The sequence below is a fragment of the Protopterus annectens genome, chromosome 10.part0 (assembly GCF_019279795.1).
Source record: "Protopterus annectens isolate FY-2018-M chromosome 10.part0, PAN1.0, whole genome shotgun sequence".
In the NCBI taxonomy this organism is placed as follows: Eukaryota; Metazoa; Chordata; order Ceratodontiformes; family Protopteridae; genus Protopterus; species Protopterus annectens.
In genome coordinates this window covers 289,295,559-289,308,670 of record NC_056744.1, presented here as the reverse complement: position 1 = coordinate 289,308,670, position 13,112 = coordinate 289,295,559, and positions in this window count along the sequence as shown.

The window sequence follows — 13,112 nt, the reverse complement described above, 5'->3', positions numbered from 1 at the left end:
GCCTGTACTAAGTGCATTTGTTTTTCTTCATATAAGCCTTTAATAAATGTGCATAGCTGGAGCTTAGTAACTATGTCTGAGTTTTAAAATGATAGAGCAATATTGCAAAGTTCAGCCATGGTAAGTTTTATTAAAAAAAATCCAAATGACGTGGGTTGGAGGAATGATATTTTCAGTGCAATGGACACACTTTTCCAAATTCAGCTCTTCACAGCTAAATCACAAAAGAAGATAGGTACAGAACTAAGTGTATGAAGACATGCAGAAGTAAAGAGAAGGTGAGATACAAAGTGTAGGGGTAGATAAGAGGCTTATTGCATCTTATGTGCTATGCATAGTGGAAGAAATGCAGGGAGAAGTATCAGTCTGTTGGTGTTGATAGAGGAGAAAGGGGTGGACGAGTACTGAAGATAGTCTTTGCACTGGAGATTGGGTCTTTCTCAATAAGGGAAGTCACATGGTGAAGCCTCTGTGGAAAGAGAGTGATTAGGGTGATCATTGTTTTCATTGCTGGCACATCTGGGGAGCTATGAAGGAGTATGTGTTCAAGAGTATGTGGTATCAATGAATGTATTGTGGGGCAGCATTACTTCCGGGGCTGGAAATTAAATGTACAGACTGAGGGATGCCTAGTTAGATCTACAGAAGGGAAAATGGTGAAACATTTTTTTTTTCACAGAATGCAAACAAAGAATTGATCAGGTGCATAGGCTTCTTGCGGTTTCAGGGGGGTTTGCCATTGTATGAGAAATAAAAACTGGGGCAGTTGCTTCTCAGATCAATCACTGATATAGTCACACCGAGATCATGCAAAAAGTGCGTATGGAGACCAACAGTAGAATTGTAGGAAATGGAGGGGTGACAAGGACAGTAAGTTGCTTCAGATAATGGTGAGGGAGACTCTGGGGAGATGTGAATGTAGGGAGCACTTTACAAACCCAGTTGTTTGCGTGGAATGAAGGCATGGTAAAACAGCAAGCTCACCCAGTTAAAAAATGAAAGGTAAGAGAGAGCAACAGGAAAAGTCAAGAGAAGAGGATGAGAGACAGTTGGGTTGGAAGGCTTCAAAGTAGGGGCCTAGGGATCAGAGTAATAATACGTAGCAGAAAGAACACAGTAGTGGGTGAAAACATGCCTGTATAGCTCAGGGGTAACTGCATAGTCCATGCACATGGAGAGGCAGTGGAAGGGCATATGTGGATGTGGAACACGTTGCAAGGGTCAGTAAAACAAAACGATGAAAGGAACAGCAAAGCAGAGGCAATGTATTTGCTGCAGCTATATAATCCATGAAGAAGGAAAAGGCATGATGGCACAACAGGCTGACAGCATATTTTTTAAGGTTGTGGAAAATAAGATAGTGGAGACCTTACTCTGCCATCCTTTATATTGCTAGGCTACATTGGTGGTTCTAGCCAAGGGTCATTTGGGTATGGATAACCAAAGGTGCTGGAAGCTGATAAAGGGTAGAAGTCTAGATGGCAAAAGGCTCACCTACTCATCTAAAAAAGGCATTTTTTTAACTCTTTGCTCCTTTTTTACCTCTTACAAGAACCCCGTGTGACTCATGGTGATATACAATGTGTGTATCTAAGTAAATATGAATGCAACAGAAACAAATGATATATTCCTGAAGTTTGCTACAACCAAGTGCATTAAACATGCCATCCACACTCAGGACTCATGTAGGCAGCCCAAGTGAAAGACCAGTAGGAGATCTCACAAAACAAAAGACAGTTCTGGCTATTGAAATATATATATAACCATCGTAATGAAAAAAAATGGGTCACTACTACTACTATGATTAACATCATTGCGTAGTGAGAAGAAAATGGATGGCGAGGAACAGCTTCCACCTTTGAATAAAGTTAGCACTAGGGGTGCTTGACAGTTGGCTGGTGAATATGCAAAGGCTAAATGAATGTGATGGATTTTCACTAGAAGAGATACGGGGATCAACAACAACAATGATAATAATAATAATAATAATAATAATAATAATAATAAACTGTTAAAATGTTTATTTCTCCAGCAAAACATTACATCCTTATCTTATAGTATGTGCTTCACTTTTTATTGTTTATAAATTGAATCATATGTAATGGATGCTGACAGCATTTTTCCTATTCTCATAGGTGCTAGCTGTGATAATTGTTTCAGTGGTAAACTGAAACATCTTATCCCCTTTTCTAAATGCATCTACCTAATAATGCATCCTTTCCCAAACTCATTCTTTGAGGCAACAACATAATTTAACCAAATAAAACATTTGTAATGTTAACCAAACTATAATAACAGATTCCTGTAATCTTAAGAATATCTCACCTTGATGAATGTAAATATCATTATGCTATACCTAAATTTATTCATATGGTATATATGGTCAAACAAGAACACATTTTCAAGAATGTACTAAAATGCCTCACACTGCACTTCAGAAATCTTAATAAGGAGAGGCTAGGGTTAAGATATTCAAAACTGTCATTGTTATGGTGATGCATTTACTCTTTCTATACATACTCATAACTTTTCTAGCTCTCAAGATTTTAACCCATATTTTCACACATACGTATAAAGGCAACTTTATATCCCACAAACTTTCTAACTATAGCCCTATCTCTATACTCTCCCCTCTATCAAAAATCTTGGAAATATGTGTTCACTCACAACAACTTAACCACCTCTCATGTAATGCTCTTCTGTCCCCCACCCAACATGGTTTCTGGCCAGGCCATAGCACTATTAATGCCCTTCTCTACTTCACTGACACCATAAACAAAGCCTTAGATACAGGGCATCCTACCTCTATAATCCTACGGGACCTATCTAAGGCATTAAACACAGTCTCACATACTAAGCTATTAAGTCAACTATCAAAACTAGACTGCTCCCCAGGATCCCTAAACTGGTTTTCATCTTACTTACAGAACAGGGAACAATCAGTAAGGTGGCTAAATGCACAATCTGACTACCAACCCAACAATATAGGAGTACTGCAAGGATCCATTTTAGGTCCACTAATGTTCAATATTTTCAACAATGACCTTTACAAAGCTCCCCTAATCCAGAATCTCATCCAGTATGATGATGATTCAACTCTGATATCCACCTCCAAAAACTTCTTAGATCTCCTCACAGTTACACAACAGGTCTTTACTTCTATCGAATAATGGCCTATTAATGCACAACTTATGCTAAACCCCTCAAAAAACTTAACTTTTACTTTTCTCTACAAAATCACCTGACACTGACTTCAAAATCCTTGCTAAAGTTGGCACAAAAATAGAACTAGTTGACAGCAAAACTACTAGGCATAACACTAGATAACAAACTCACTTATGAACCACACATCCTGAATGCAATAAAGAAAACTCATTTCAAACTAGGCAAACTATATATCCACAAGCTCTACATGATAAATATACCAAAATAAAACTAGCTAATGCCCTACTCAACCCTTCCCTTCTATATGGTAGTGCCATTTTTACCAATCTTCATACAACCCTTATTAATACACTCCAATCCTGCTATAATAAAATAGCCAAATTTGCCTCTGAAAAACCACACCATTCTCATCACTGCCAAGCAATCACTGAAGTAAAATGGCTAGAATTTGCCCATCATTTAAATACACCCAACTAACCTTATCCCACAAACAAATCAGTAAACCTAATGAATGCCCAGCTCTTGACTGAGTGCTACTAATTTACACCCCTACAGGAACTCCAAGATCTTCCTGTAAATTCTTGCTTACTGTAACAAAACCCAACAAAAGAGCTGGACAATGTCTGTTCTCCCACTCTATTGCCAAACTATGGAATAAGCTACCATCTGAAATAACCCAGAATGACCACCCAAAAACCTTTAAAGTAGCTCTAAAAACACATTATCTAAACAATCCATCCTGCACCTGCCTCAGAAGCAAACCTCCTTAAAAAAGCACATTTTACCAAATACTGGGTTGGCAAATCTTTGTAAAACCCAGTCTTCACAACAACTACTGGAAACCTACTATACCATGTACTATACTCTTAACATAGAAAGTACTGTTTCAAAGCCTGTGCTTTTCTAGTGTAGAATAAAGTAAATTCCTGTGAATTGTATTTTGAAATATGTTTTTCTCTTATGTAGAATAATGTAAATCCTGTAAATTGTATTTTTGACATATATTTTCTTCTGCGTCTTTAACATGTAATACTTTTTAAGCTTATGTTGTAATGTTTTGTGGAGCTTTTCTCCCTGGGCCTTCACTGAAAATGGGTCTCAGACCCTGTGGACTTTCCCGGTCAACAAATGTTAATAAATAAACTAAATAAATAAACTTTGACTTACCCAAAAGCTGACGTTATACTTGGACTGCAAAATCAGTGTGGAAAATTCATGTTTAGTGTTAATTAATCAAGGTTATGATCTGATTATTCCATTGGAAGTGCATGGGTGCCGGAACCATAGAGCCAGGGGGAGGCTCCCCCACACACACATTTACAGTTGCAAGACCTGTCGGGAAGAATTAATGAAGTGTAGTTTTCACGCTAACATGGATTCACATGCGGACGTTAAACTAACTAAACTAGCTGTTCTTGTTCTATTATTGCTCTGTGTTACAGGAGTTATGCTGCTGCTGTTCTGTTGGTGCTGAGAGTTTTGTTCTTTTATTTGCAGGAGTTATGCTGCATGTGTGTGTGTGTGTGTGTGTGTGTGTGTGTGTGTGTGTGTGTGTGTGTGTGTGTGTGTGTGTGTGTGTGTGTATGTGTGTGTGTGTGTAAAATGTCCCAGTTAGGTATACCTGGGAGTTAGTGTTACTCAGGCTGAAACAAGCGCCTGAATTCTCCACCCATACCAACACTTGTGATTCAGGGAGTTGAGTCCATAGCTCTCAACTGTCCAGATTTTCACAGAATATTTGGCTCATACTTTTGGTCAGTTCTTCTTAAAATTTGTGGTTTTCTGGCAAATCAGTGAGAACTGAATTCACTACAGAATGATAGCCATTTGAGTTTTAGACTTCCTATCTTTCAAGAAATACATGGTAACACATAACACTTTATTTTAGCAACTTTCTAAGAATATACAAACAATATTTAAAATGTGTCCCTGGTTTTGGGCCTTTGTCTCTCCCCCCAAATAAATTTTGGCTTTTTCCAGATATCTTGTGCTGCGAAGTTGAGAGATTTAGTTGAGTGTCAAGTGCATTTTACAAGGAGCTGAGAGCTTAAGGGGAAGAGAAGTTTAGTGCTACTTATGCATAGTCATTTGTGTTGTTAGTAGCACAGCAGGTACAATACTTGCTTTTGATGCAGAAGGCTGTGGGTTCTACTCCCACAGTATGCAGATAGATCGCTGATACTATACTGCTGCAGTCCTATGAATGTCCTCCTTTGGAGGAGATACCTAGTAACTATGTTTCTATTATCAGTTTGCCATCCATTCCCCATTGCAAAATTACTAGCTTATTGTTTTTTTTAATGTAGCATAGGCAATTTATTCTTCAAGGGCAGCAGGCACTTTATTTGTAGATGAAACAGTAAAATATAAAATTGTTTGCTAGCAGCAATCTCTTCATTAGTAACATATCCCTTTAATGTGGAATTATTTAGATGACTTACTTCTGCAGAGATTGATATTGGTGGATTGTAATGACAAAAGTTTGAGTGCCCTATTATGGTTGAAGTTTTCTGAAATGGGTAGTTTTGTCATTACTGGTTCATATATTTTGTTTCATTGCTAACTAGAAGAACTACAAATTTAAAACACATTCTAACAAGTGATGCTGTATTATACAAGGAATATAATTTAATACAATCAGGTTAGTGTAATCAGGAAGGTGAATCAAAGACTGCATGCTTGCTCACAGGATGCAGGAAATCAAAATAGGGGAAGAGACCAGTCACCAATGGACTCCCCCAGAGTTTGGTGCTGAGACTTTTTCTGTTTGGCATATACATCTCAAAAGTAAAAGGAAATACCAAAGGGCTTTGGCTGAATAAGTTTGAGATGACTGCAAGCTAGGAGCAGATATTGAATCCCCAAATGACTTAACCATCATACAGGAAGGTTTGTCCCAAACAATAAATGGTGCCAGAATCATGAACTGAAACCAAACTCCAAGAAATATATTATCATATCCTTTGGGAAGTCATTTACTCCAGGGAACTGCCAAATTGACAATGCCCCCTGAAAACTGACCCATTGTTTGGCATTTGGGAACTTGTGTGTACAGTGACCTAACTTTTGACCAATATGTGTCCAGAGTCATAAGAAAGTCTTTCTATATTACACAGCTTATAAACAAACTGATTGTGACTAGCTCTAGAGATGTTATTGTCCCCCTTTACAAAGCCCTCATTAGGTCAATCATTTTGCATAATGACCACTTTGGCATGTATCTGTCCAGACCCATGCAACAACTGGAATACCCACAGAGATACCTTACTAAAAGAATACAAGTCCTAAACAATAGGTCTTGCATGGACCACTTCAAAGATTTATCACTATACTCAGTTTCCTATGGAGTGCTTAGAGGTGACATGTTTGGCATACAAGGCATCCTCCGACTTAATACAGATGGACCTACTGAACATCAACAAGTCAGATGGCATCAGAAATATTCAGTCCAGGTATCTAAACTGAATGCTGTGGAGAGATGGATATATATCACAGAGGCTACCACTGTTTGAGAACAGATTATCCATTCAAGTAAAACAAAGCTCATCCCTGTCCATATTCAAATGCAACTTTGATCTAAGGATGGGTAATAGAAAATGTACTCCGGGACTGACCCTCATGCCACTAATGGATAGAGGTCGTTCCTAAATGCTGCAGCCCTTACATGGGTCCCCTCAAATTATCTATACTATGATCACATTTATTCTCACTAGGGCTAATATACAATTAACAGCCATGGGATAGGTAAGACCAATCAGGAAATACAACAAAAAAGGAGTACAGCTGGTATAAAGGCAACAAAAAACAACACAAACCAGTCACCAAGTGCAGCAAACCACAGCTAAACTTCCAAATACAAACCAAGAAACTGCCACAACACGTTTCCTGTGAATAATAAGCTGGGAACAAAGCTTCCAGTTAAAACCAAGTTTTAAGTTAGAAAACTGCCACAACACCTTTTCACTGTTAATACATTAATGTTGCTAAATATCACCACATGTTTTTGTAAGAGTAACACTCAAACTTCATCAGGTGAAAAAATCTTCTGAGCATACACCTCCCTTTTTGTAACCTTTCAATTAATCAATTGAATCAACAAATCAATTAACATTTAAAGAAACATGCTATCATACAGTGTTAAAATTATCCCTTTCATAGTAAAAGAATTTAAAACTGAATAAAAAATATATTACTGATAAATACCAATTCATTTCATGTTAAATATAAACTGAACAAATAAATGAAACTGTATTATCATATATACTGCCATTAGAATACAGTACTGAAAATTATACAAAATATATATAAAGTGTATATTTTGCTTGATGCCTATTTCACAATTTAGCTGTTCTAAGCTTAAGCAAGGGAACAAGAGAAATATATTCATTCATACCCAGGTATTTGTTAGCTTCAAATACCACTTGCCAGTATGTCTCTCTAAATTTCAACCTAGTTTCCCAGGGGCCTCCCCTCGATTCCCTAGACACCATTTCTACCACAAAGAAATGGTATTTTGCTTGGGGGCATGAAAGAGTGTGTTTAAATAGGGCATTTCTAGGATTGCCTTTCTGGATATCATTCATATGTTCAAATATCCTACGTTTGAGGGTTCTCTCAGTCTTGCCTATATAAAATCCTTCACACTCTTTGCATAGAGCTACATAAACTAGCCCCTGAGAATTGCAGTTGGAATAATTATAAGCCTCTATCCATTTCTTCCTAGCTGTTATAAATACTTTCTGTTGTTGAAGAATATATTTACATTGTGGGCATGCCCCACATTTATATGTTCCCTTAGATTTGTTGGAAAATATGGAAGGAGAGTTGTTACCTTCTAATAAGTTCTTTATATTAAACCCCTTTCGAAAAACTGTTTTAATGGTCTTCCCTTTTAAATTTGGTAAATCCGTATATTCATTAAATTTAGCCCATTCACTTTCAGCTATATTTCTTATAGTATAGGCACTGGCACTAAAATTGGTAATGAACATATTATTATATGTAAAGCCTGCTTCATCTTGCTCTGGACCTGTTGGTACTGTAGTTTGTATTAGTCCAGTCCCTAAAACAGGTTTAAATTTCCCTTGTCTATTCTCACATATCTCCCTTTGTATATCCATTATTAATTCCAGAGGGTATTCCCTCTGCAGGAACATTTCCCTGAGTTTGTCACACTCTTCCAAAAAATCTACTTCCCAAGAAGTCATGCGACAAGGTCGAACATATTGTCCCTTAACTATGCTCTTTTTTTTATATAATGGGTGTGAACTACTTTATATATATTTTGTATAATTTTCAGTACTGTATTCTAATGGCAGTATATATGATAATACAGTTTCATTTATTTGTTCAGTTTATATTTAAACATGAAATGAATTGTTATTTATCAGTAATATATTTTTTATTCGGTTTTAAATTCTTTTACTATAAAAGGAATAATTTTAACACTGTATTCAACTGTATGATAGCATGTTTCTTTAAATGTTAATTGATTTGTTGATTCACTTGATTAATTGAAAGGTTACAAAAAGTGAGGTGTATGCTCAGAAGATTTTTTCTTCTGATGAAGTTTGAGTGCTACTCTTACGAAAACGTGTGGTGATATTTAGCAACGTTAATGGATTAACAGTGAAAATGTGTTGTGGCAGTTTTCTACATTAAAACTTGGTTTTAACTGGAAGCTTCGTTCCCAGCTTATCATTCACAGGAAACATGTTGTGGCAGTTTCTTGGTTTGTGTTTGGAACTTTAGCTGTGGTTTGCTGCACTTGGTGACTGGTTTGTGTTGTTTTTTGTTACCAATCAGGAAATGTTAATTCAAGCACCAAAAGAGAAACTGGCTAAGCTTAAAATGTCTTCCAGGTGAACCTATGTTATGGCAGTAAATAGTTTTAAAAAAATGCCATTTTTAGATCATTAAGTGCCCCTCTCACCCCCCCCCCCAAGTCTTCAACAGCTTCCTGCGCGTCTGTGGAAGTGAATATTCTTAAAAAACAGGTTTATTACTCCAGCCATAAACAAACTTAACACGATTGTTAAGCGCTTTCGTGTAAAACCTTACACTTCATCAGAACAATTAAAAATGTCATGAACAAAGCTTTAAATAGTAAAAAAAACGCCAAAACCATCTGCCAGATTAAATACATTCAACTTAATCAGGTCTAGTATTTAAAGCAATAGTTCCAAATAAAACCTAAGATGTCATGTTATTATAAATACAGTTTACAAAACTCAAACCCCTAAAATTGTTCAATGAATGTGTAATATCTCAAAAATGTATATTAAAAAATACAACAACTAATATGAACAAAAACTAAGGTAATAAAAACCCATGCCTTGAGTCAACCACAAATATCATGATAAACCCTTATGCACACAAAACATCCCCCACCCTCATTACAAAACGCCTGTTGAATATTAATGAGGAATAATAAATAAATAAAACATATGCATAATACAATGAATAGTGTGTATCCATAAACAAATGCATTTTTTAAAAAAAAATAATAATTCAAGTTTGCCATTTTGGATATGGTTCAGGGTAACCCAAGAGGGGGTGATATTAAAAGACTGGTGGGTGAGAAGGAAATTAGATGGCAACTGAAGCTTAATGCTTCATGTTATCCAGGTTTAAATGAAGTGATTCCCACTAAACCACTTTTAAAGTAGGTTTAGTAATTTTTTTGTGACCATAGAAGTTTATATAATAATTGGGTCAGCTGGTGGATCATATTTTTTTAAAAAAATGCATTTGTTTATGGATACACACTATTCATTGTATTATGCATATGTTTTATTTATTTATTATTCCTCATTAATATTCAACAGGCGTTTTGTAATGAGGGTGGGGGATGTTTTGTGTGCATAAGGGTTTATCATGATATTTGTGGTTGACTCAAGGCATGGGTTTTTATTACCTTAGTTTTTGTTCATATTAGTTGTTGTATTTTTTAATATACATTTTTGAGATATTACACATTCATTGAACAATTTTAGGGGTTTGAGTTTTGTAAATTGTATTTATAATAACATGACATCTTAGGTTTTATTTGGAACTATTGCTTTAAATACTAGACCTGATTAAGTTGAATGTATTTAATCTGGCAGATGGTTTTGGCGTTTTTTTTACTATTTAAAGCTTTGTTCATGACATTTTTAATTGTTCTGATGAAGTGTAAGGTTTTACACGAAAGCGCTTAACAATCGTGTTAAGTTTGTTTATGGTTGGAGTAATAAACCTGTTTTTTAAAAGTACTTGTGGATCGTAGTTCTATCCTTGGGTTGTTGGTGTTTCGTGTTGGACTTTGTTGAACCTGTGGATACTTTGCGATAGAAGTGAATATTCTGTTAACCCATATAATAATCTAGTCTGCCTTAAAACATCTGCAAACTTACTAGATGATTAAGTGAAAGTAGAAACTTTTTGCAGCTCTACAGTAAAATTGAAATAAACAGGAAAATATTTACTTATAAGCAAACTACTTCACTCATTACAGTGTAAGCTTACTTTCCACCAAATTTTGTGAAGTTTCATCAACTCTTTTGCTGTCAGAATCTTTTGGAGACATTGGCTGGAAAAAAATGAACAACTCTAAGCATTTCCACTCTGACTCTTCTCTGAAGAAAGGTATGCAAGTGCTTAAGTGGTTCAGCAGTTATCTCTGAAAATAGAGGGTTTTCCAGAGATCTTGGAAAATTTGAAACATAACTGCTTAGAGCAAACAGCATCAAAGTAAAATGTCTAACACTGAGAATGCTCTTAATGACATGGATGGAAGATTAAAGGAGACTGGAACTCAAACAAAATATTTATTAAAACAAAACACCTGGTTATCAAACAAAATAGGCAACCTTGAAAACAGAGAAAGGAGATGCTACTTAAGAATATTCAGTTTACCAGAAAGGACAGAAGTTGATGACCTTGTTAATTTTTATCTTCTTGGATTCCAAAACCATCAAACCTGCAAGAAGGACTTTTCTGTTGCATTGAAAGGCAGATAGTGCTATAGGTAAACCCATGCCTTCTACTTCAACAGTGCCAAGAAGAACTATAGTAATAAACTTTCCTTTCTTTCATTGATAAAGACATGATCCTTAAAACAGCTTGGGAAAAGCTCCATTGAAATATGGTCAGAACAATATAAGATTTGATAATGATTATTCAACTAAAAGCTTAGAAATTAGGAAAAAATGCTGGCCTCTCATGAAAACACTCAAACAAAACGGGATCAAATCTGAAATAATTTTCCCTGCTAAAATAAAAATTCATCTATCAAATGGTATCAGAATTTTCAACAATACGTATGTGTATGTGTGTGTGTGCATGTGTACAACTCTCTGATAACAGACCTCTTAATTGTGTTGGGAAGGGAATGTGAGCTTGGAAGTTGATGTGAGCTGTTGGTTGTTATCGCACTGGTCAACGTTTCATTTGAATATGGTAAAATTCGCTGCTTTGCCTTCATTTAGGAAATTGTACCTCAGAGGTATTTTCCCCTGTGCGTTGGTGCTCTGTGTTTCCAGTGCTTGGCATGAGCTGATCTAATTAGTACTCTAATAACTGTAAGCTTACCTAATTCAGTCTCATATGATAGAAACAGTGACTCACATTTTATTTACCTCATCACTTCGTATACTTGTTTGTAAAAGTTGACACCATCTTTCGTTCCCACTCAGGTATCAGTCACATAGCAGATTACTTCTGACACTGATATGCAAATTTCCTGCCTTAAACTGACAATTGTTAATAGCTCCAGAGGGTCTGCTGTGGTGCTTGTTTTACCATGTCTGGTAGCACCTGGCAAGGTGTGTAGCATTTATGAGACTGGCTTGCTGGAATTCACATTTTGATCTATCTGTTGTTATGTGGGTCATTCTTACTTTCATGCAGTGATCTTTGCTGAAGATTTGGTGAACTAAAGGCAAAGCATTAAATCATTTTGGAAAGTGCTACACATGCTTCTAGAAGTTTTTGTTTGTGAATCTTGTTTTTTTCTGGCATAAAGGTGATTTCCTGTTTTCTTTAGTATTGATCCTATTCCTCTTTATATGCTTAATGTTTTGGTAGCAAGGAAGAATCCACTCAATTGTTCGGAGTGCATGAGTGCTTCCCTTTCCTGTTGTGTTGCATTGGTGACATATTGAGCAGAGTTGTCCTTTGTGGTGCGGGGTTTGTGTTTGTCTGATCACCTTGGGCTAAGAATGCTGCAGAGGAGGGAGACTGTCTTTCTTTAACATAATTATTTACATTCTCTAATCATAGAGGATGTTGTTTTAAGCCATAACAATGTTTCAAGGTAGGAGTAGCTGAAAAATGGAAAAGTTACTTGCTGGATATCTGTTCTCATTCATGGTGCATTACTGTGGTACTGGGTAGGAGGAATTGACATAATTTAACATAAAGGATCGGGGGAAGGGGTAGAGAAAAAGAAAATAAATAGATAAATAGAAGAGAGTGTGAAAAAGAAAAGAGACTGGAAAAGAGAGAGGGAACTGCAATGAATGAAATATTAAAAGAGAGTGCAAGGAATGGACAGTGAAGGAGTCAAAGGAGAAAGGAAAATACGAATGGGAGAAAATATATATGTGTGTGTGTGCGTGTGTGCGCGTGTGTGTGTGTGTGTGTGTGTGTGTGTGTGTGTGTGTGTGTGTGTGTGTGTGTGTGTGTGTGTGTGTGTGTGTGTGTGTGTGTGTGTGTGTATATGGGTCTAGGACACATGCTCGACTAGCATATGTCCGAATCACAAAACATCGAACACACATACACGAAAGCGCTTAACATCAAAAATCGTTTCCGTGTATGTGTAGTTCAAAAAAAAAAATCTATGTTTCTGCAGGGGGGCAAAGCCCACACAGCCCCTACTTTATTATTCTCACTCCGAGATTGCACTACAGTGGAGAAAAGGGAATTTTCCCTTACCCACACTGTAGTCCGATCTACAAAACAGG